At 45.3% G+C, this 21252-nt stretch overlaps 1 long non-coding RNA gene across 4 annotated transcripts; it reads left to right on the top strand.

Moving 5' to 3' along the window:
• Positions 1-2694: 2694 nt before the first annotated feature.
• LOC102153997 lies at positions 2695-20372 on the top strand. 4 transcript variants are annotated; one of them, XR_005357064.1, is made up of 5 exons: positions 2695-3159; positions 14921-15102; positions 17506-17636; positions 19930-19992; positions 20220-20372. It is a non-coding gene; the product is annotated as an uncharacterized LOC102153997 (long non-coding RNA). The 4 variants fall into 4 exon arrangements; XR_005357063.1 differs by having other exon boundaries at positions 2697-3159; positions 17506-17612; XR_005357061.1 differs by lacking the exon at positions 17506-17636 and having other exon boundaries at positions 2702-3159.
• Positions 20373-21252: the final 880 nt, after the last annotated feature.

Genomic DNA, 21252 nt, shown 5'->3' with positions numbered 1-21252 from the left:
CAACCCATCCTGCCAACCCTACCCTGTGATTAGTGTCATAACTGTGAGTCGTAAAGATGACAGGGAAGGAGAGGTGATGAATAGGTGTGCAATGTCCCCACAGGCACCTACAGGCCTGGAGTCCTTGCATCTGAGCCTCCCTGACCTTGTGGGCATTGGTCCTGCGTCACCCCCAATCTTATGTCCTTACTTGTTATGTCTATTCTTCGAGTGTCTTTGTGTGTTTATCCTGATTTCTTTTCCAAAAAAGTTATCTGTTATTAAAAAATAATATGTACTTATTATAGAAAATTCAGATAAGCAAATTAAATAAATTGAAATAATCACCCAAAGGTAACCTCTATTAAGCCTGCAGTGTGTTTCCTGACAATGTTTATTTCCCAATGGGTATATACCCAATTTAAAAAATTAGATTATAATATGTGTGCTGCTTTGTAGCCTGCCTTTTCTACTTAACAGTGCATCATGAAGGTCTTTCCTGGTCATGAAATACAAGGAAATAATGATCATTTTCACCAGATGCTTAGCATCCCAATAACATGGATGTGTACTAAGTTGTTTAATCTCCTCTTAGTGGACATTTAGATTCTTAAAGTATTTTGCTATTATAAACAGTACTGTGATTATAGACATCTTTGGACACAAATCTGCCCTTGTCCATGATTTCCTTTTCTCACAAACTCTTTCATGTGGAATTATTCTCTTAGATGGAAGGTAGACTGCTTTAAAGTCTTTGTTGACTTCTTTTTTTTCTAAATGTAATGACATCTGATGTGCTTCCTTGCTCAGAATTCTTTCCTTCTTCTAAGAACAGCCTTTTGTTTTTCCTTTGGGAGCCACACCTCCCCTACTCTCTGTGGCCCCTGTGGGCTGTCAGTGACTCTATGAACCTCTCCTCTACAGGGCTGAATATCACTTGAGGTAGCCAGAGTATTGTCTTACTCTAACTGCAGTGTTCAGTTCAGAGATGTGCATAAGACCCAGAGTTAATCATAGTATTCCCTGAGACTTTAGATGAAGCTTTTGTGCAAGGCGGGATCTTTCTCTCCCTTTTGGACCAGAAGTCACAAAAATATAGTCTTGAGGCTCTAGGAGGCCATCTTCCCTGCCACGTAACTGGAGTCTCATGAGAGCAAAGCCAACACAGTCAGGGAAAGTCAAAAAATAGGAAGTCAGAGCCCTGATGACCTTCCCCAAGCCCCTGAATCCTGCTGTGCCTGGAGCCATCCCTCCCTAGGTCTTCCCACTTAATTAAGTCAATGAATATCCTTTGTTTGTTTAAGCTAGTTTTGTATCAGTTGCTGTCATTTGTAAGTGGAGTCCTGAACTATGCTCAACGCTGTCCTCCTGAAAAGTGATGCAAATGTATGATCCCAATAGCATGGGATGAGAATGCCAATTTCTAAGACCCTACTCCTTGCACCCACTTAATAGTATACCATGGATTTCTCACCTTGTCAGCTAGGCAGCCAGCTCTTCTGAAATGCTGTGGGTCATGAAGCTGCGAGAGGGACACAGCATAATCCTAAATAAGTGAGACCAAAGTTGGGAGCTGACAAGGTAAACCTATATTATGAGAAAATTATTCCATAGAATTCTTTACAAAATGAGAATATTCACAGGCTACAGTGAGCATGGTAGTTAATGGATAGGTGGATCCTGCACAGATGTTTATTATGTTTAAGAAAAAGTAATCAACAATTAAGAACAAAACAACAACAACAATGCAGAGACATTTGATTGCCTGTGTCTTATAGCATAAAACTACAGAAACTTAAAAGTTGAGGTGGCAAACAAGCATGCCATAGGCTGTATCCAGCAGAGGAGCATGGTTTACTTAACTTGTCCACTGCCTTTAAAATATTTGGAAAAGGGTACACCTGGGTGGCTCAGTCAGTTGGGCTTCTGGCTTAAGCTCAGGTCATGATCCCAGGGTCCTAGAATGGAGGCCTGTTTCAGGTTCCCTGCTGAGCAGGGAGCCTGCTTCTCTCGCTCTCCCTCTGCTGTTTTCTCCGCACCCCCCTCCCCAACTTGTGCTCTCTGGCTCGCTCTCTCCTTCTGTGAAATAAGTAAATAAAACCAAAAAAAATAAAGGCTGTAATTGATTATACAACATGGAATACATGGATACTTACAAAAGGAGAACACTTTGTTATTACAGTAATCTCTCTGCCCCTTATCTGTGGTTTCAGTAAACTGCAGCCTGGAAGCAGATGATGCATCATCAGGTCAATAGTGGCCTAGTGCTAAGTCATGGAGCCTACGTCATCCACTTCCCTTCAGCTCATCACGCAGGTGTCTTATCATCTTACATCATCATAAGAAGAGTGAGCACAGGGATCCCTGGGTGGCGCAGTGGTTTGGTGCCTGCCTTTGGCCCAGGGTGCGATCCTGGAGACCCGGGATCGAATCCCACATCGGGCTCCCAGTGCATGGAGCCTGCTTCTCCCTCTGCCTGTGTCTCTGCCTCTCTCTCTCTCTGTGTGACTATCATAAATAAATAAATAAAAATTAAAAAAAAAAAAGAGTGAGCACAAAACAATGAGATATTTTGAGAGAAAGAGAGACTGCATTCACATAACTCTTATTACAGTACATAACTTATATATAGTATATTACATAGAGTATATTGCTCTTATTACAATTGTTCTATTTTTTTTATTAGTTATTGTCATTAACCTCTTACTGTGTTATTTTATAAATTAAACTTTATCGTAGGTATGTATGTATAGGGAAAAAACATAGTATATGGGGTTCAGTACTATCCACGGTTTCGGGCATCCTCTGGGGGGCTTAGAACATACCCCCCAGGAATAAGGAGGACTACTGGATTGGCCAAGGTTGTTACACCAACTCCTTACTCTGAGAAATGTTCATTAAAGCCAAAACACGATGCATTTTTTTTCTGCCTTCCAGTAGGAACCAGTACTGCCAGTTTCAGGATGACCACATAGTCCCAGCTGATGACACAAGAATGCTCTTCCTTACAGAACAATGCCAGCTAATAAAAGTCAAAGACATAGCATTAGAAAACACCCTCTTGCAATCCCTAATAAAGGAATTGATTCAGGCAAGGAGTATCAATGGATGCTAGAACCACTAGATAAAATGTCTCTGGGGGCAATGGTGGATCTAAGGAAGAAAATGCAAAGTTACAAGGTAGGGAATGATCTCAACCTAGTCTTTCATCTGACATCTGTACTAATAGGATGGCATGCTTTCTGAGGTCATGGATTAGGCAGTCAGCGTCACCCGAGATACATTCTTGCCAAAATGCGAAAGTAAATTTAATCAAACCTTTAGATCTAACTTCCAGTTTGCAGAAAATGCAGAAAATAAAGGAACAGGTTAAGTGACATCACAAGGAAACGATCAGACCTATCTAGATAAATAGGACAGTCAAGACACTGGTCTGAGTTCTTCAAATCAATGTCAGTAAAAACACACACAAAAAATAGCAAAACAAAACAATGCAGGTCTCTTTTAGATTAAAGAGATTAAGCCACATAACAATCAAATCCAATTCTTAGTCCTCAATTGGATTCTGGTTTGAACAATCCATCTGAAGCATAATCTTTGGGACACCTGGGTGGCTCAGTGGTTGAGCTTCTGCCTTTGGCTCAGGGCGTGATCCTGGGGTCCTGGGATCGAATTCCACAACAGGTTCCCCGCAAGGAGACTGCTTCTCCCTCTGCCTATGTCTCTGCCTCTTTCTGTGGGTCTCTCATGAATAAGTGAATAAAATCTTAAAAATAAATAAGGAATAGAGAAAGAAATCTGGGGAAAGACAAAGCATTTGTTATTTTAAGTAGCTTTACTTAGAAAAGTATCTATGTTTTGAAGAGTTGCCTATTGAAGTATTTAAGGATAAGATACTTTATTAGCTTCTCTGATTTTGTTGCATTAAAATACTTAACCAGGATGGGGCACCCTGGCTGGCTTGGTTGGTGGAGCATGCTGCTCTTGACCTTGGGGTTGTGAGTTCAAGCCCCATATCGGTGTAGAGATTACTTAAAAAAAAAAAAAAAAACTTACACAAAAAAATGCTTAGGCAGGAAAAAAGTAGATGAAACATTGAAAAATGGTAAAAGTGTTAAATCTGAGTGATGAGTGTATTTGGATGTGGGTGTTCATTATACTATCATTCTATTTTGTTGTACCTTTGCAGTTTTTTATAATAAATTTTTTTTATCATATCGAGAATATTTGGCCAATTATTGTTAAATCTGGATAGTTCACATAAAGAAATCCACAGAAGGGGCAGCCCCGGTGGCTCAGAGTTTAGCGCCGCCATCAGCCCAGAGCGTGATCCTGGAGACCTGGGATGGAGTCCCACGTCGGGGTCCGTGCATGGAGCCTGCTTCTCCCTCTGCCTGTGTGTCTGCCTCTCTCTCTGTGTCTCTCATGAATAAATAAATAAAATATTAAAAAAAAATAAAAAGAAATCCACAGAGTATCTGGCCACCAGTTCCATATTTCCAAATGGAAACATCTAGAGAGTAGCTTCTCCATCAGTCCCTCTGTCTCCAGCACATCCTGCTTCTGTTCACTTCCTTCACTGATTTAGCTGCCTGGCCCTTGAAGGCATCTGCATTTGCCTACAAAGACCCAACCAAACCCACCAGCAATAATTAAACCTTCACTTCTCATTTAAACTAAGGCTCCTGGGAAGGAGGCAGGACCAGCTTTAGGAGAGCAGAGTGAGAACCTCAGGATCCAGGCATTGGGACAGGACCCAGGGCCCTTTCTCAAGGTAGTGCAGTTAGCTCTGGGGGTGTCTTAGTCATGTGATGTTAGGTTACTGATTATGTGTGAATATTTATCCTTCCTCTTGACTGCCCACAAACACTTTTCGAATGTTTTAGGATGGCCTCCACCTTCTATGTCTCCCGAAAGTAGAAACTAGGAACGTACCTTCCCAGCTTCCTTTGCAGTTAGAGCATAGCTGTGTGACCAGTGTCCACCAATCAGATGCAACCTGATAGCCTAACAGTTGGGGAGTGAGTGCCAGTTTGGGGGCGGTAGTGGCAGAAGCATCCAGCTGCCCGAAGCAAGCAGCAGCAGAGCTAGGTGCCCAGCATCAGCCCTGTGAGTGCCCATGCCTGGCCATGATATCCCCTTACAGCAGCTTTTTAAAAAAAGATTTTATTTATTTATTCATGAGAGGCACAGAGAGAGAGAGAGAGGCAGAGACATAGGCAGAGGGAGAAGCAGGATCCCTGTGGGGAGCCTGATGTAGGACTTGATCTCAGGACCCCAGGATCATGCCCTGAGCTGAAGGCAGATGTTCAACCACTGAGCCATCCAGGCATCCCTATAGCGGCTCTGTCTTGTCCAAGCTCTCAAACCCAGCCTCACATCCTCCTGGTGCTTCTTAGAGACATCCAAAACCTTTTTCTGCTTACATCTGCCCCAAGGAGTTCTGTTTCCAACCAACAGCTTTGAGTGTTTGCCACCTAATCTCTCCAGACCTGTGACTGAAGAGTGAAGAAGACGTTGGTAGAATGCAGCCAGAGCGCTTTTCATCCACGTCCTCCATGTCCCAAGCCCTAGTCATTTGGGGAGTAAGCCCCCACAGAGATGTGAATCCCCAGGGGTCTGGGGTGGCATCATTAAGACGGCTGCTGAGTGAGGGAATCACTCTTCCACTGGTGAAGTCTGGAAAAAAAAAAAAAAAAAAAGAGTACTATCTTGTCTACCTTGGCAATTACCTTCATGTTTCTTGGCACAGAAGACTTAGTCTCCTTAATTAGATCATACAAAGGAGAGCTGACTGTCTTCTAAGACAACCCAGAAGATTTTCCCTGGGCCCTGTTTGAAACTTAAGAATTTTGTGTGACGAATACTTCCTTCCGGATGCTCTCAGAGCTCAATGGATAGTATCACCTAGGTCCTAGGACCCTATGAACCTTTGATCCCCAAGATTCCCAAAGACCAAAGTGCACTACATGTGAGGGGCAGGGAGGCGGGGAAGAAAACAACACCCATAAATTCAGAATATTGAGAAAGAGTTAACCAAATCAATTAACCGAATGATATATAGCAGCCAAGTCTAAACAGTGTGTTCTGACTCAACTCTATTGATGCCATTGTGGGGATGAAACCCATGCATGTCCTGGGCCTCAGCCATCCATCCAGAGGCCCCTCACAGCACTCAGTGGGCGGTAGGGCAAGACTCCCACTCCCCGTGATTCACTGCATTTTCTGCTCTCCCAGCCCAAACTCCTCCTTAACCCCCTGTGTCTACCCACGTTCCTGCCTTTCTCTGGGACTTGAACCAGGAATGTAGCTCTCCAGGCACATGTGGAGACAATCTAGTAGCCAGCTGTACCCAAACTCAGGCGTCGTCACCGGGTGACTTGGACCATAGATGATAATAATAAATAACAGCCAGCATTTCAGTTTGCCACGCAGTATTCTAAGAACCACAAATCAAGTGTTGGTTTAGTGTTTTATTGATCGTCTAGCCTTAAGTGATGGGGAAATGTTAATAATTCATATTAAACTTAAAAGTGTGTTATGTTGGGCCACCCGGGAGGCTCAGATGGCTAAGTGTCTACCTTCCACTCGGGTCATGATCTCCAGATCCTGGGATGGAGTCTCATATTGGGCTCCCAGCTTAGTGGGGAGTCTGCTTCTTTTCTCCCCCTGCTTGTGCTCTGTTTCTCTCTCTTTCTCAGATGAATAAATAAAAAATCTTAAAAAAAAATGTATGAGGGCACCTGGGTGGCTCAGTCAGTGGGATGTCTGCCTGTGGCTCAAGTAGTGATCCTGGGACTCTGGGATCGAGCCCCCCATCAGGCTCTCTGCTTCTCCCTCTCCTTCCCACTTGTGCTCTCCCTTGCTCTCTTGCTCTCTCTCAAATAAATAAAAACTTTAATTAAAAAGTGTGTTATGTCTGTGGCCATTACACTGTGAATTACATGCGTGCATACACACTCACACCCAGAAGCCTGAGGAAATATTCTCCCACCATTCAAAAATAATTACCTGCTTTAACCAAGCAGCAGCTCACGTTACTGACTAGTGAGTGATGTTCCAACATGTCTTGGTTGTTTCATTTCCTCTTCCTCCTTCACATCAATCAGGGAAGTGTCCCTCAACATTTACATTAGAACGACAACTGTCGTCACAAAGAACGACAGCTGTGTCTTGGCTAGGGATACAAGAGTTTGGCAAAAATCAACAAAAGCATTTTGTGTGAATTAATTATGTAGAATTTACAGGAAAGAGGTTTTATTACTATTTATAAAAGAGTGCCATACAGTCTTTGTATCAGTAAAATGTACCTATAGATGCGTGCTTACATTTTTCCCTACATCCTCTGAGGACCCTGTGATTTATCTTCTAATCTCTTGGGCGGGGGGCAGCAGCAAAGCGCAAGCTCATGCTTGCTCTGTCTCTCTAACGTGCTCTCTTTCAAATAAATAAAATCTTAAATCTCTAATCTTTTCAAGTTAAAAAAATCTTAAAATAAATAAAATCTATATATATGGCAGCCCCAGTGGTGCAGCAGTTTAGGGCCACCTGCAGCCCAGGGGGTGATCCTGGAGACCCTGGATCGAGTCCCACGTCAGGCTCCCTGCATGGAGCCTGCTTCTCCCTCTGCCTGTGTCTCTGCCTCTCTCTCTCTCTGTCTCTATGAATATATATATATATATATATATATATATATATATATATATATATATATATATAGTGTTTAATCTTTTACTTAGTATTCAGTTTTTTTAGTTTTTTCCCTAGAAGACTTTCAGGTGTTTCATCTACCACATTCCGGTTTTCCACTGACATGCAGGCACAGGGGGCCTGGCTAACCCAGGAAGCAGGCTTTGTTTATTTGTTTTATCCATCCACCCCATGAGGACGCACTGGGTCATCCTGGTACAGAGAACAAATTAGTGGATGGTACCTAATTACTGTGCCATTTCCTGTCTTCTCATGAAATATGCGTGGATTTAGAGTGTGAGGTTTGGGATAGCTACATTGTTCTGAGCTTGTTGAGTTTTCATTTGGGGAATGGTAGGGGTGGCTTTGGTTTGGATGTGAATAATTGTTGCCATCACCATCATCATCACTGTCATTGTCACCAGCATCGCTGTCATCACCATCACCATCACCACCATCTTGGTTCTCCTCCAGTCCCACTCAGTTTGGGAAGAGCAACACTCCACGCAAGGGGAGCCATTCATTTTAATCAGCAGCCTTGGCTCATTGGTAGCAGCTGGACCCCTGTCTTAGTTTGCTAGGGCTGCCAGGACAAAATACCACAGACTGCGTGGCTTAAACAACAGAAATTTATTTCTTACAGTTCTTGAGGCTAGAAGTCCAAGATCAAAGTGCCGGCCAGTTTGGTTCCTGGTACAAGCTCTCTTTGTGGCTTGCAGCTGGCTACCTTCTCACTGTGCCCTCCCGTGGCAGAGAGAGAAAGCGAGCTCTCTGATGTCTCCTCTTATTAGGACACTAGTCCTATTGGATCAAGGTACCGCCCTTATGACCTCATTCAACTTTAATTGCTTCCAAATGCAGCCCTGCTAAGAGGGCTTCAACATTTGAGTTTTGGGGAGGGATACAATTCAGTCCCTCTGACCAGGAGGCCCAGCATCAGCTAGAGAGTTGGACAGACTCAAGTTCAAAGTCCAGCTCTGATACTTCTTTTGTAATATATTTCACCTTTCTAACCCTCAGTTCCCTATTCTGAAAAGTATACATTAAGTCTTATTTCAGAGCATTGTTGTAATTAGTATGTAGCAAAAGTGTAGAAGGCAGCTTGCACAACGCCTGGCAGATCTCAGGGGATCAGTATAGTTTCCTGGATGATGCCACTCAAAGTGTGGTCCTTGGACCAGCAGCATCACCTGACATCATGATAGAAAGGCAGGATGTCAGGTCCCATCCGAGACCCGACAAGTCAGGATCTGCATCTCACACCATTCCCAGTGATTGGAACATAATTTGAAGTTTGAGAAGCACTGAAGTAAATGGTGTGACTTGCCCCTGCTTGGTCAGGAGGGGTATTGAGAATGTGATGATATAATTCAGGGGGACTAGGGGAGGAAGCCAGGGCCAGGCAGCTCTGTGAGTTCCCTTGGCCAGTGCAGGAATACTGGACTGAGGAATGGAAGGGTGCCACGCCTAAGGAATTGGGACCGCTGAGGGCTGACCCCAGGCAAAGCTCCCAGCCATTCACTTGCATTGTCCAATGGGCATTGTCCAACTGGCTGAGGTCCCAGCCACTGGGCTGCTTCTTGAGGGGCCTGCCTGTGGCTTAGGCCAGTGGTCACTGGCGGTTACAGAAGGTGAGTCCTCAGCCAGCTCCGTTCTGGTCTGAACTCTTAGTTGTTCACAGAATCTGCTATTTCTCCCTCACCTCTGGGTCTTCACACCTGATGTTCTCTCCACCCTCCCCCTTTTCTGCTGGCTCCTTCCTATTCATCCCCAAAAGTCTGGCTTGAAGGCCACCTTTCCCAGGAAGTGGTTTCTACCCCTCCTTTTTTTTATTTTAAGATTTTATTTATTTATTTATGAGAGAGAGGCAGAGACATAGGCAGAAGGAGAAGCAGGCTCCATGCAGGGAGCCCGATGTGGGACTTGATCCCAGGACCTCGGGATTATGACCTGAGCCAAAGGCAGAAGCCCAACCACTGAGCCACACAGGTGACCCTCTACCTCTCCTTAACTGCCCTGCCTGGCCTGCTCATCTCCTGCTCTGTACCCTTGCTACATGCATGGCTCAGTGGACATGCTTCCCCTTTCCACCTTCCCTTCTAGTTTTTTAGGGAAAGTCTAAACAGTTTTAAGTTAAGAAGGATGCACTTAAGAAGCCCAACCACTGAGCCACACAGGTGACCCTCTACCTCTCCTTAACTGCCCTGCCTGGCCTGCTCATCTCCTGCTCTGTACCCTTGCTACATGCATGGCTCAGTGGACATGCTTCCCCTTTCCACCTTCCCTTCTAGTTTTTTAGGGAAAGTCTAAACAGTTTTAAGTTAAGAAGGATGCACTTAGGCTGGAATGCTGCCTCTGCCACTTCCCAGTTCTGTGACTTTGAACAAGTCTCTGAATTTCTAGCAATTTCACTTTCCTCATCAGTGAAATGGAGACATGCTTCCTTTGAGAGTTAAATAAGGTACAGACAGGACTTTGCAGCTACTACCAAGGGCACGAGAAATATCATACTTGCTTATTCTCTTGAAATCAGCTTTTACCTGACTCCCAACAGACTGGAGGGACAGTCAGTCTCAGTCCTTCCCAGGGCCTCCTTCTCTCCTTCCCCCACTGATCCCCCTCTGCTCACACAGTAATCTTGGCAACTTTCATGACATGTGGAGAATGGAAGAAGGATCCTAGATCTTGAGTCCCACTGTGGATGTCAGAGATTGGCAGCCTTGAGCGTGTAGGATAGTATAGTGATTAAAAGGGAGACTCTGGGGTGCGTCCCACCTCACCACACACCAGCTGTGTGACTATGGGAAATTCACTTGACCTCTCTGATCCTTAGCTTTCTCACTTTTATAATGAGGATGGTGATAGTACCAACCCCACATAGTTGTTATAAGGACTCAAGCTGATCCATAGAAAGCACTTAGCAGAGTAAATATAAAGTTCGTGGCACCTGGAAAAAGTTAATCCAGTAAAGTTTTTTTTTGTTGTTGTTGTTGTTGTTTTTAAGATTTTACCTATTTATTCATGAGAGACACAGAGAGAGGCAGAGACATAGGCAGAGGGAGAAGCAGGCTCTCTATGAGGAGCCTGATGCAGGACTCAATCCCAGGACTCCGGGATCAGGACCTGAGCCAAAGGCAAACATTCAACCACTGAGCCACTCAGGTGCCCCTAATCCAGTAAAGGTTAATTATTATTATTATAATGCATGATGTGAGGTCAGTGAAAATGAAAATGATTGCCCATTACTGATTATGTAGCCAATCATCTTGCTAAGTTCTCTTATTATTTCTAATAATTTGCTTGTGGATTCATTTGGCCTTCCATGCAGACAATTACATCATTTGCAAGGATGGTTTATCTCCTTCTTTCCAAATCCTTTTTCCTTTCCTTTCATTTTATGACCTGACCTCTGGCACAATGCTAAATAGAAAAGGTGGTAGCGAGCCTTGGTGATCATCATCTGGATTTTTTAAAGATTTTATTTATTTCTTTGACAGAGAGATAGAGCCAGAGAGCACAAGCAGGGGGAGCAACAGGCAACGGGAGAGGGAGAAGCAGACTGCCCCCTGAGCAGGGAGCCTGATGGGATGCGGGGCTCCATTCCAGGACCCTGGGATCATGACGTGAGCCAAAGGCAGACACTTAACCGACTGAGCCATCCACGTGCCCCCTTCATCTGGATTTTAAGAGATGTTACCTATTTTCCCTGCAAAGAATGATGTTTCCTCTAGGTTTTCATAAATTAAAGTCATCAGTGTGTTTATATTCTTTCTTACCTGTTGACCTTCCCTCTCCACCGGACTTCAGACCTTTGCCGACAGGGAAGCACCTGCCATGAACTAGACTGTTTCCGCAGGGTTTCATTTATTAGAGGACTGATGTTAGCCAAGGCTCCAGGCTTCCTTCCTTATCTTGAGGCTGCATGGAGTCCAGCCTTCAGTTGCACCCCCCACCCCTATCTTACCCTCTGGCCCCTCTTCTGGTTGATTATAAGAATTTCGGGGAAAACTTTTGGTGTAGAAAGCTTCCTGTGTCTTCTGTACTATCACACATAGCCACCACCACAGCACTTCTGACTCTTCATGTGTGGGGTTCCCCCTACCAAGCAATTCTCTGTGACCCCAGTAGGGTGTCCTACAATTTGACTCAATCCTGGACACCATCTACCTGGAGGTAGCCTTGGATCCCACAGGTGAAGGGCTCAGCCCCACGAGACTGCCCCCACCGCAGGTATCAATCGCAAGACATATTCCCCAGGTTACCCACACCTTCTGCCTGGCTTAGCTATCAACCAGATGTTCCTGTGACCTCTCCCCCATGGATTCAATTACTTGCTAGAGTGGCCCACAGAACTCAGGGAAACACGTTTACAGTTTATTAAAAGACATGACAAATGATGCAGATGAACAGCCACATAAGAGACGTATAGGGCAGGGACTGGGAAGGTCCTGAGCACAGGAGCTTCTGTCCCCATGGCGCTGGGATGCGTGACCCTCCCCGTGTGCGTGTATTCACCAACCTGGAAGCTCGCCAGACCCCCCCATTATTGGAATTTTATGGAAGCTTCCTCACATAGGCAGGATCATGTCCAACCCCTCTCCTCTCTCTAGAGGATCAGTCGCTACTGAAAATTCCAAGTTTTCCATCTTCGATTGGTCTGTCTGGTGAGTGGCCCCCACCCAGAAGCTATCCAGGAGCCCACTCAGAGTCACCACACTAGAACAAGAGACACTTCTATGACTTAGGACATTCCAAGGGATTTGGGAACTCTGTGTCAAGAATTAGGGTCAAAGACCAAATACTAGAACAAAAGATGTTCTTCGTGCTCTTATCACTTAGCAATCTACAAGGTCTTTGGGAGCCCCAAGTTGGAAACTGGAGCAGAGATGTGTCTTTCTTTCTTTCTTTCTTTCTTTCTTTCTTTCTTTCTTTCTTTCTTTCTTTCTTTCTTTCTTTCTTTCTTTCTTTCTTTCTTTCTTTCTTCTTTTTAATGTCCCATCTTTACCTTACTTTCTTGTCCAGGAGTCGATGACCAAAGGAGTCATTACCCAGACCCAGGGATCAGGGATCAGGTGTCAGCTGACCTCTTCCTTAGATGCTGGCTTTTTTTTTTTTTCTTTTAAGAGAGAGAGAGTGCACTTTGGGGTGGGAGAAGCCAGGGAGAGGGAGAGAGAATCTTAAGCAGACTCCATGCTCAGCATGGAGCCCAATCTGGGGCTCGATCTCACGACCCTGAGATCATGATCTGAGCTGAAATCAGGTCGGACGCTTAACTAAATGAGCCACCCAGGTCCCCCTGGACTCTGGCTTCTAACCTCAAGCCAAACAAGGCCCCAAGTTAGATCCACCCAGAAGACTGGCCTAAAGGTTCCTTGGCATCTTCCATAGAAGTAGGAAGGTTTTATCCAGCTTTTTTTTTTTTTTTTTTTAAGTAGCACAGGGCTCAAACTCACAACCCTGAAATCAAGACCCAAGCTGAGATCAAGAGTCCAATGCTCAACCAACTGAGCCCCCCAGGTGCCCCCCAGATTCTTATTTAGGACCTTTCCCCTTTCTAGGGAGCTCCAACAAGCCAGGGCCCTGGGTGGGGCCCAGTGATGCTCTGGGGAGTCTGGCTTCATCACACTGCTGATAATAAACAACCCCCTTTCTCCAGGTTTTTCATCTCTGAGACTCTTTCCCACCCCCACCCCCACCCCACACACACACACACTGTTCCCCTCTCTGCCTTCCTTCACCTTGAAGTCTCATGGCTTACCCTTCCCCAGATGCCTCATCAGCATCTCCCTATAACTGGCAGGGCTCAGGCAGCCACTGCCAGTCCCCAGAGGTGAAGGAGACACGCTCTCAGGCCGTCAGGCTGAGCCAGCACCTTGTCCCACGCAGCTGTACCCACGCTAGCCCAGGTCTGCTCAGACTTCCAGGTCTACTCAATTCCTACTTTTCTGGAACTGGCTTTCTCACAACTCCATGTACCTAGATCTCCCAACTTCGTACATAGGGAGAGACAGATATATCCACTCCTAGACAGACACACACTTAATAAAGAAAACAAACCCCCCACAGGGTTGTGCAGGGCGGTGGGGGGGGGGCACAGTGGGCAGCTAATGATTATCCATCCCAGGTAAGGGGTCTGGGACATGGAGGTGCCCTGGCAGAGTCCGGGCCCTGGGGACTTAAACTTTTGGAAGCCCTGCCTTACATTATATAGAACATTTTAAAGGACCCCTCACACATACACATTTTACATTAAATAGACATTTGCCATAAAATTGTTTTAAATTATGTAGGGACAAAACAAAAGAGGCACTGGGTGGCTCAGCGGTTTAGCGCCTGCCTTTGGCCCAGGGCATGATCCTGGAGACCTGGGATCGAGTGCTGCGTCGGGTTCTCTGCATGGAGCCTGCTTCTCCCTCTGCCTGTGTCTCTGTGTCTCTCTCTCTATCATGAATAAAATAAAATAAAAAACCTTTAAAAATCTTTTTAAAAAATAAAAATAAATGATGTGGAACATTTCTTTCTCCTCTTTTTGGTACCAAAACATATTTTAAACTTTCATTGCATTTTCATATGTAAAAAAAAAAGAGAGATAAAGTATAATAAAATACAAGTCTACAGTACTCACCCGCTTAGAAGTAAAAAGTTACCAAGATAGTTGAAACTCTGTATACGCCTCCCCTCCCTTGGAGGAATCTACTGTGCTGAAGTGGGAATGTACTATCTCCATTCATTTCTTTAAACTTTTTATATATAAATATTTATATTTTTAAAACAGATTTAATTTTTTTTGCATTTTTCAACTCTATCACAGTGATTGACTAAAATTATTTTTACAGTTTTTGCATTTCAGATTATTTGGGTGTTAAAAATTACTCAAATTATAATTGGTCTGATTTCCTATCATCACTGCAATTTTCATAGGATGAGAAAATCTAGCCAATAAATGAATTTCAGATGTTATTAAATGTTTACAAACAGTTGGGTTTTTTTTAAAGATTTATTTATTTGAGAGACAAAGAGGACACAGAGGGAGAGAGAGAAGCAGACTCCCTGCTGAGCAGGGAGCCCTGGACCCTGAGATCATGACCTGAGTTGAAGGCAGATGCTTAACTGGCTGAGCCACCCAGGCGCCCCCAAACACAGTTTATAATGTTAAAATAATAGTATGTTTTGTGAGCATTTAACAAAGCATTCACTAATTTTGACTTCACAGTTTTCCTTTCATATTTTGGAGCCAATCATTTTTTTCTAGGTTTTACGAATATTTCTGTGGATAAGAAAACCTGGCAGGCCTTGTGCTGTGTCTAGAGTTTCTGGGGTCACCACAGAGCAGGAGCAACAAAATGAGGTTGCCACCTTGGACCACCCACTGAGCAGCGACCCCACCCCCCACCAGAAGCCTTTCACACCTATGAGTTCACTTACCCTTGTCAGGTGGGTGCCCCCCCTCCCCTTTCCAGTAGAGCAATAAGCATTCCTGGGCCAGATAGAACCGGAGCTGGGATTTGAACCTAGGAGTCTGAACCCTTCTTCATGCTGCCTTCCGTTTTCGAGCCACACGTGTACATACATGGATGTGAATTTTCTCAAAATCCTTGCAAGGACCAGGGATCATTAGCCCCATTTCACAGGAAGGCAAACTGACTCAGAAACGCCCAGATCACACAGTTGAAAGTGCTGGCATAGGCGGGATTTGAATTCACATCTGTGTGAATCCAAAGACTGCCTGTGCTTTTATTTTATTTTATTATTTTGTTGTTGTTGTTTTTTGTTTGTTTTTTGCCTGTGCTTTTAAAGACACCAAGCTGCTGCCCCTCCCAAACTCGCCACTTCGCAGCCAAGCTGAGTGCCCTCCTTGCCTCTTGCAGGGGGAGGGTCCTGCAGGTGTTAAGGGGAGGGTTAAGGGGGCACCAGAGGCCTCACAGTGATGCTCTGCCCCTGTTAGCTGGAGGCCCCTGCCATTTATTTGCAGATGCTTGCCCCTTGTTCCCTCCCCACTCTGCCCTCTCCTCTTCCCCCATCCCCCACAACCCAGGGTGGTGTGTAGGTGGTTGGGAACAGGCTAGCTGTTCCTCAGGCAGGCGATAGTCTCAGCTGGCTGCCTCTCCTCCCCCGCAGCTCCCTTATCTTGGGCCATCAGAATCTCCCATGCTTTGGCCACCCCCCCACAACCCAAGGTCACCTCCAAAGGATTCAGCGCTTACTCATTGCACAGGCCCCCTTCTGCTTGAAGTGGGGGATGGTTTTAAAGAGCCAACTCCCATCCTGGAGTTCTCCACTTTCCATGCCAGGGCACTAGGTCAGAGTGACATGTGGATTGGAAAGGACAATGGGTTACAAACTAAGATTTTGCCCCAGGCTCTGAGCCTCACTCACTGGACAACCTTGGGCTAGTCACGTCCTCTTTCTGGGCCCCAGTTTTCTCAACTGGGAAGAATGTGGCTGGATCAGGTAGTTCTCCAAGGTCTTTTCCTTCTAGGAGTGTGTGTGACGAAATCTATACCCTGCACTCCTTGTTGAGTTTGTGACATATATTTTTTTCTTTAATTAAGAATATTGGCAAACCTGTCCCCTACCATCCCAGGATGAAGTCTCACATCTCACTGTTCAGTCCTGGGAGGAGTCTAGAAGACTAAGAGGAAACCCATACCAAGGGGAGAGGCAAGAGCAGAGGCTGAAACAGGAAGGCGAAAGGGAATCCCAGGGTTTAACTTCGGCAGGGCACCAGAATTAGAAATGGAGATTTTGAGAAATGAGTCTGATGCACAATGAAAGTCAAGCAGCCTTGTTTGGGAGCACTGGTTCTCAAACTTTAGCTCACCTCTATATCCCTGGAAGGGCTTGTAATGTAGGGTGCCGGGCCCCACCATGGTTTCTGACTCAGCAGGTCTGGGATAGAGCGGTTAGTTACCTATTGCTGCATTTTTTTTTAATTGAAGTCTAGTTGACACATAGTGTTACATTAGTTTCAGGTGTACAATATAGTGATTCACTGTATACGTGAAGCTATGCTTACTGCAAGTGTAGCTACCACCTGTCACCATACAACGCTATTGCAGCACCATTGACCATATTCCCTATATAGCTCTACCTTTTATTACCGTGACTTATTCATTCCGTAACTGGAAGCCTGTATCACCCACTTCCCTTCACTCATTTTATCCATCCCTCCTCCCCACCTTCCCCTCTGGCAACCATGAGTTTATTCTCTATATTTCTAGGTCTGTTTCTGATTTTTTTTTTTTTTTGCCTTACTTTGTTTTTTAGATTCCACCTATAAGCAAAATCATATGGTATTTGTCTTTCTCTGTCTGACTTCTTTCTCTTAGCATAAGACCCTCTAGGTCCATCCTATTGCTGTTCTAGCAAATCACCACAAACTAACTGGCTTAAACAAAAATCAATTATCGTTCTGTGCTAGAGGTCAGAAGTTCGAAGTGAGCCTCAGTGGGCTGAAATCAAGGTGCTGCAGGTCTGTGTTCCCTCCAGAAGCTCTTCAGGAGGCCGGTTTCTTTGCTTGTCCCAGTTTCTGGAGCTCCTCCACCTGGCTTGGCTATGGCTCCTCCCTCCATTATCAGAGCCCTCCTTCCCCTGGTCTACATCCCCCTCTCTGACCCTAACACCCCTGCCTCCCTCTTTCACTTATAAGCAACCTCTTGATTACACTGGGCCCACTCAAATAATCCAGGATAATCTCCCCAGATCAAGATCCTGAATTTAATCCATCTGAAAGTCCCTTTTGCCAAGTAAAGTAACATTTTCACAGGTTCTGGGGATTAAGAATGGGGACCAGTATGCTACATACCACAGGTTCCAATAATTTACATTTCTAACAAGCTTCCAGATGAGGCTGACGGCTGCTGGTCTGGGGATCATGCTTTGAAAACCACCGCTTTAGAGTTTACAGAGAATGGGATCCAAATGAATCGAAGCCTCGCTGAGAAGTGGGTGTCTAGGGGTAGAGATGGGTAAGGAGGGTTTGGGCTGACACTGGGGGAGATGATTTCTCTTTTGCTGCCCTGACCCCAAATCCAGGAAAACCTCCAGGAAATGCATAAACAAGACATTCAAAGTAAAATTGGTGTTTCCTCTGGATGTGACCATGGAGAGACACCCCAGAGTGAGAGCAAGTGGGCTGAGCCAATTTAAGTGGGAGGTGGGATAGAGGATAATGAAATCTTTCTTCACATGCCTGGGATGCTGCAGATGGGCCCCCATAGGACCCTTGTAAGATGAAATTCCAAAGGTCCAGATAGCTCTGGGAAGGTTCATCACCCTACAGACTCATACTTTTCGAAGCTACTGCCTGGAGCCTTCCCATTTCCTCTCCTGATTCTATGACGCTGTAAACTCCTCCTTCCTAAACCTCTCCTTTTCCTTCTCTTCCCCTCCTACCAGGTCCTATCCAACTTCCAGGACAGACTTCCTTCTGGAGCACTCCACAGATTTCCCTTCAGTGTTTTACCACATCCTCCGATTGTTGAACATTTTCCCTGACCACTAAGAAGAGTGCTCATTTTATTTATTTTGTTTGTTTTTTACTGATTTGTCTTAGGTCTTATTTGTATCAGAAAGGCCTAAAAACAGAAACCCCAATGACCCACATTTGACATTAACTCCCCAACTAGAAGAGGCCTGTCTGATCCAACCTCTTCAGTTCACACACAGAAATCGTGCTAAGGTCCTGTGTTTGTCAGCAGCAGGGCAAGACAAGAGTCTTGCCACTTCTGGACCAACTCTCTTTTAGAATCATCTTCCTGGGGCACCTGGGTGGCTCAGTCCATTAAGCATCTGACTCCTGATTTTGGCTCAGATCATGGCCTCAGGGTTGTGAGACTGAGCCACAAGTCAGGCTCCCTTCTGGGCATGGAGCCTGCTTATTATTCTCCCTCTCCTCTGCCCCTTCCCAACTCCTTCTCTTAAAAAAAAAAAAAATTCTTCTTCCTTTGGTTCTGGGGATCAAACCTGGACCATAACTAGGGTGACCCTAGTTATCACCAAAACCAGAGAGTAAGAGAGGGCATTATTAATAATTACACCAGGACAGCAGGTGTAAACAGGCCTGCCTTGGGCAAATGGGACACATGATCACTCTAGCATGACAGCTGAATGCCACCCACTTGTCCACCAGGAAAGCTTCGCCATAGCCTTATGACTAAAGGGACCTGAGAACTTGTTTTTACTCTCTGAGCCCAGTGAGGGGATGGAGGACCAGCTTTGAGGGTCTGGTCTTCCCAGAGATTTCCAGGGTGCCCTAGAACTGGCTGCTCTGTAGGTGGCCTCCCTACCCACTTAGAGCTGTGTACAGATAAACAGAGGCCCCATTTTACTCTTCCTGCCTAGCACAGGGCAAGTGCCCTGCTGTGCCCAGCAGAGCTCCGGTTTTGGGTGCTTCCCTCTGGGTGATACCCACTGAACCAAAGCTCTATGTTGTCAAGTTTGAATCTGCTAGAGCACTGTCCCTCCCCCTGCCTTTTTTTTTTTTTTTTTTTCTCACTTGCACAGGTTGGAAATACAGGCAGGAGGCTGAGATTTTTCTAACAGAAGGATCTCTAGGCAGGCCAGCCTGGGCTTCTTCACTTGACAGAAGTGTTCCAAGAGGGCAAGCCCCATGCACACATGCTTTTCACGCCTGTGACTGCATCATCTTGCTAGTGTGCCATAGGCCTATGCCAATCCCTGCTTGGGCCCCCGTCATTATGAGAAGAAGCTTCACCAGACAATGAATTGGGGCAGACTGTACCAATCAGTAACAAACACACAGACCAATGCCAACTTATGATGACTGCTCTGAAGTAAGTGAGCAGGAGCTGAGAGAGGGTCAGAGGAGGGACATCCATAGGTCAATGGGGACATTGCCCCTGCTCCAGCATTGATGACCTCGTGGCCTGCTGTGGACCCCACATTTTGCTAGTTCTTCCAACAGATCCTCTGTTCCCACAGTTCCAGGGGGCCCTAGGCTTGTGTCTCTGCCTACGGTTCCATGCCAGCAGAGCCTTGCTACCCATCCGCTGCCTTCTGCGTCTGTACACCCCACCCCAGTGGGACCCTTCTGTGGTCTGCACCTCCTTGTTGTATGATGCTTAGGACAAATAATCAGCTGCAGTTGTGTCTCCCTCCACAAGGAGTAATGGTGTTGCTATTGAGTCACTTGGGGATAATATTCATGAGGTGCCCTGCTTATGGTAGGAACTCACACAGGGATTGCTAAACCTCGTATTTCCCATCTTAATGTTAATACATTCTATCTCTTCATCTTAGAGTCAACTACCTGCTGGTGAGCTCGGCCTAGGTCTTAGCAGAGTTGCCTGAGAACTAATGGAGGTAATTTACAAGCATGAAAACCCCAGAAATTTCTGCAGAAATTCTCATTCCTCGTAGACAACAGGTTTTGCCACTCATTTGACTAATGCGTGGGGCAAAGCAACGTGGGCACGTTAATCCCTTTAAAAGATCACATAACTGTAGTCATCTTTATTCTCACAACATCATGTGGTCACACTAAACCTTCTTTCCTTGATTTACTCTTGCTTTTGGGTGCTTTGTTCCAGCAGGAAGAACACCAGCTCTGAAATCTGACTACTAACTGCAGCATTGTGTCTTCCTCATTTCAACCAGGGAATAATGGTCTTCAGCTCACAGAATCATGAGGATTATATGAGGTAGTATATGAAAAGGATCTGTCCTGTAGCCAGCTCAATAAATGTAGGTCTTATTGCTTTTATCCCATTATCTTTCTTTTTCCTGAGACTATGCAATTTTGTGTGGGGCAAAGTAAGCAAGCAAGTAAGCCAGAGTTTCTAGTGTCCATTACTGCATAGCAATCCCCAAATGTAGCACCTTAAAAAAATATTTTTGGGGGGAGGCACCTGGATGGCTCAGTGGGTTAAGTATCTGACTCTTGATCTCAGCTTAGGTCTTGATTTCAGGGTCATGAGTTCAAGCCCTGCATTGCCTCCATGCTGGGGGTGGAGCCTACTTTAAATTTTTTGTTTTGTTTTGTTCATAATAGGTCAGAAATTTGAGAAGACTCACCTGGAAAGTTCTTGCTGAGGTTCCCCCAGGTGGTTGTTGAGTGGGGCTGTCACCATCTGAAGGCTCAACTGGGCTGGATGTCCAAGATGATACACTCACTCAGCTGGCAGTTGATGATAGCTCTTGGTTGGGGGCTCCATCTAGCACTGTCCAGTATGTGGGTGGTTGGATTTCTTATATGGGGGCTGACTTCCCCACCAGAGTAAGCATCTCAAAAGGACCAGGACAAAAAAGACAGGGCTAGTTTTAGAAGTCACAGAGCATTCACTTCTGTTATACCTTACCTATGGAAGCCTGCTCCGACTCAAGAGAGGGGACACAGACTCCACCTCTCCAGGGAAGGAGTGGCAAGGCTATATTGTCAATCAGCACGTGGGATAGGAGAAACTATTGAGGCCATCCTGGGAAAATGCAATTTATCACATCTTCCAAATTCATATGTCAATCAGGGCTTTTTAATCAGACAGGATTCTTGCTCATATGCTACAGAATTTGGCTCTGGTTAACTGAAGCAAAAAAATTTGGTAAGGCCTTTAGGGCTCACAATTT

The sequence above is a fragment of the Canis lupus genome, chromosome 3 (genome assembly GCF_011100685.1).
Source record: "Canis lupus familiaris isolate Mischka breed German Shepherd chromosome 3, alternate assembly UU_Cfam_GSD_1.0, whole genome shotgun sequence".
Classification (NCBI taxonomy): Eukaryota; Metazoa; Chordata; class Mammalia; order Carnivora; family Canidae; genus Canis; species Canis lupus.
Note: the sequence above shows the minus strand (reverse complement) of the source record. Positions and strands in the feature narration are given on the sequence as shown.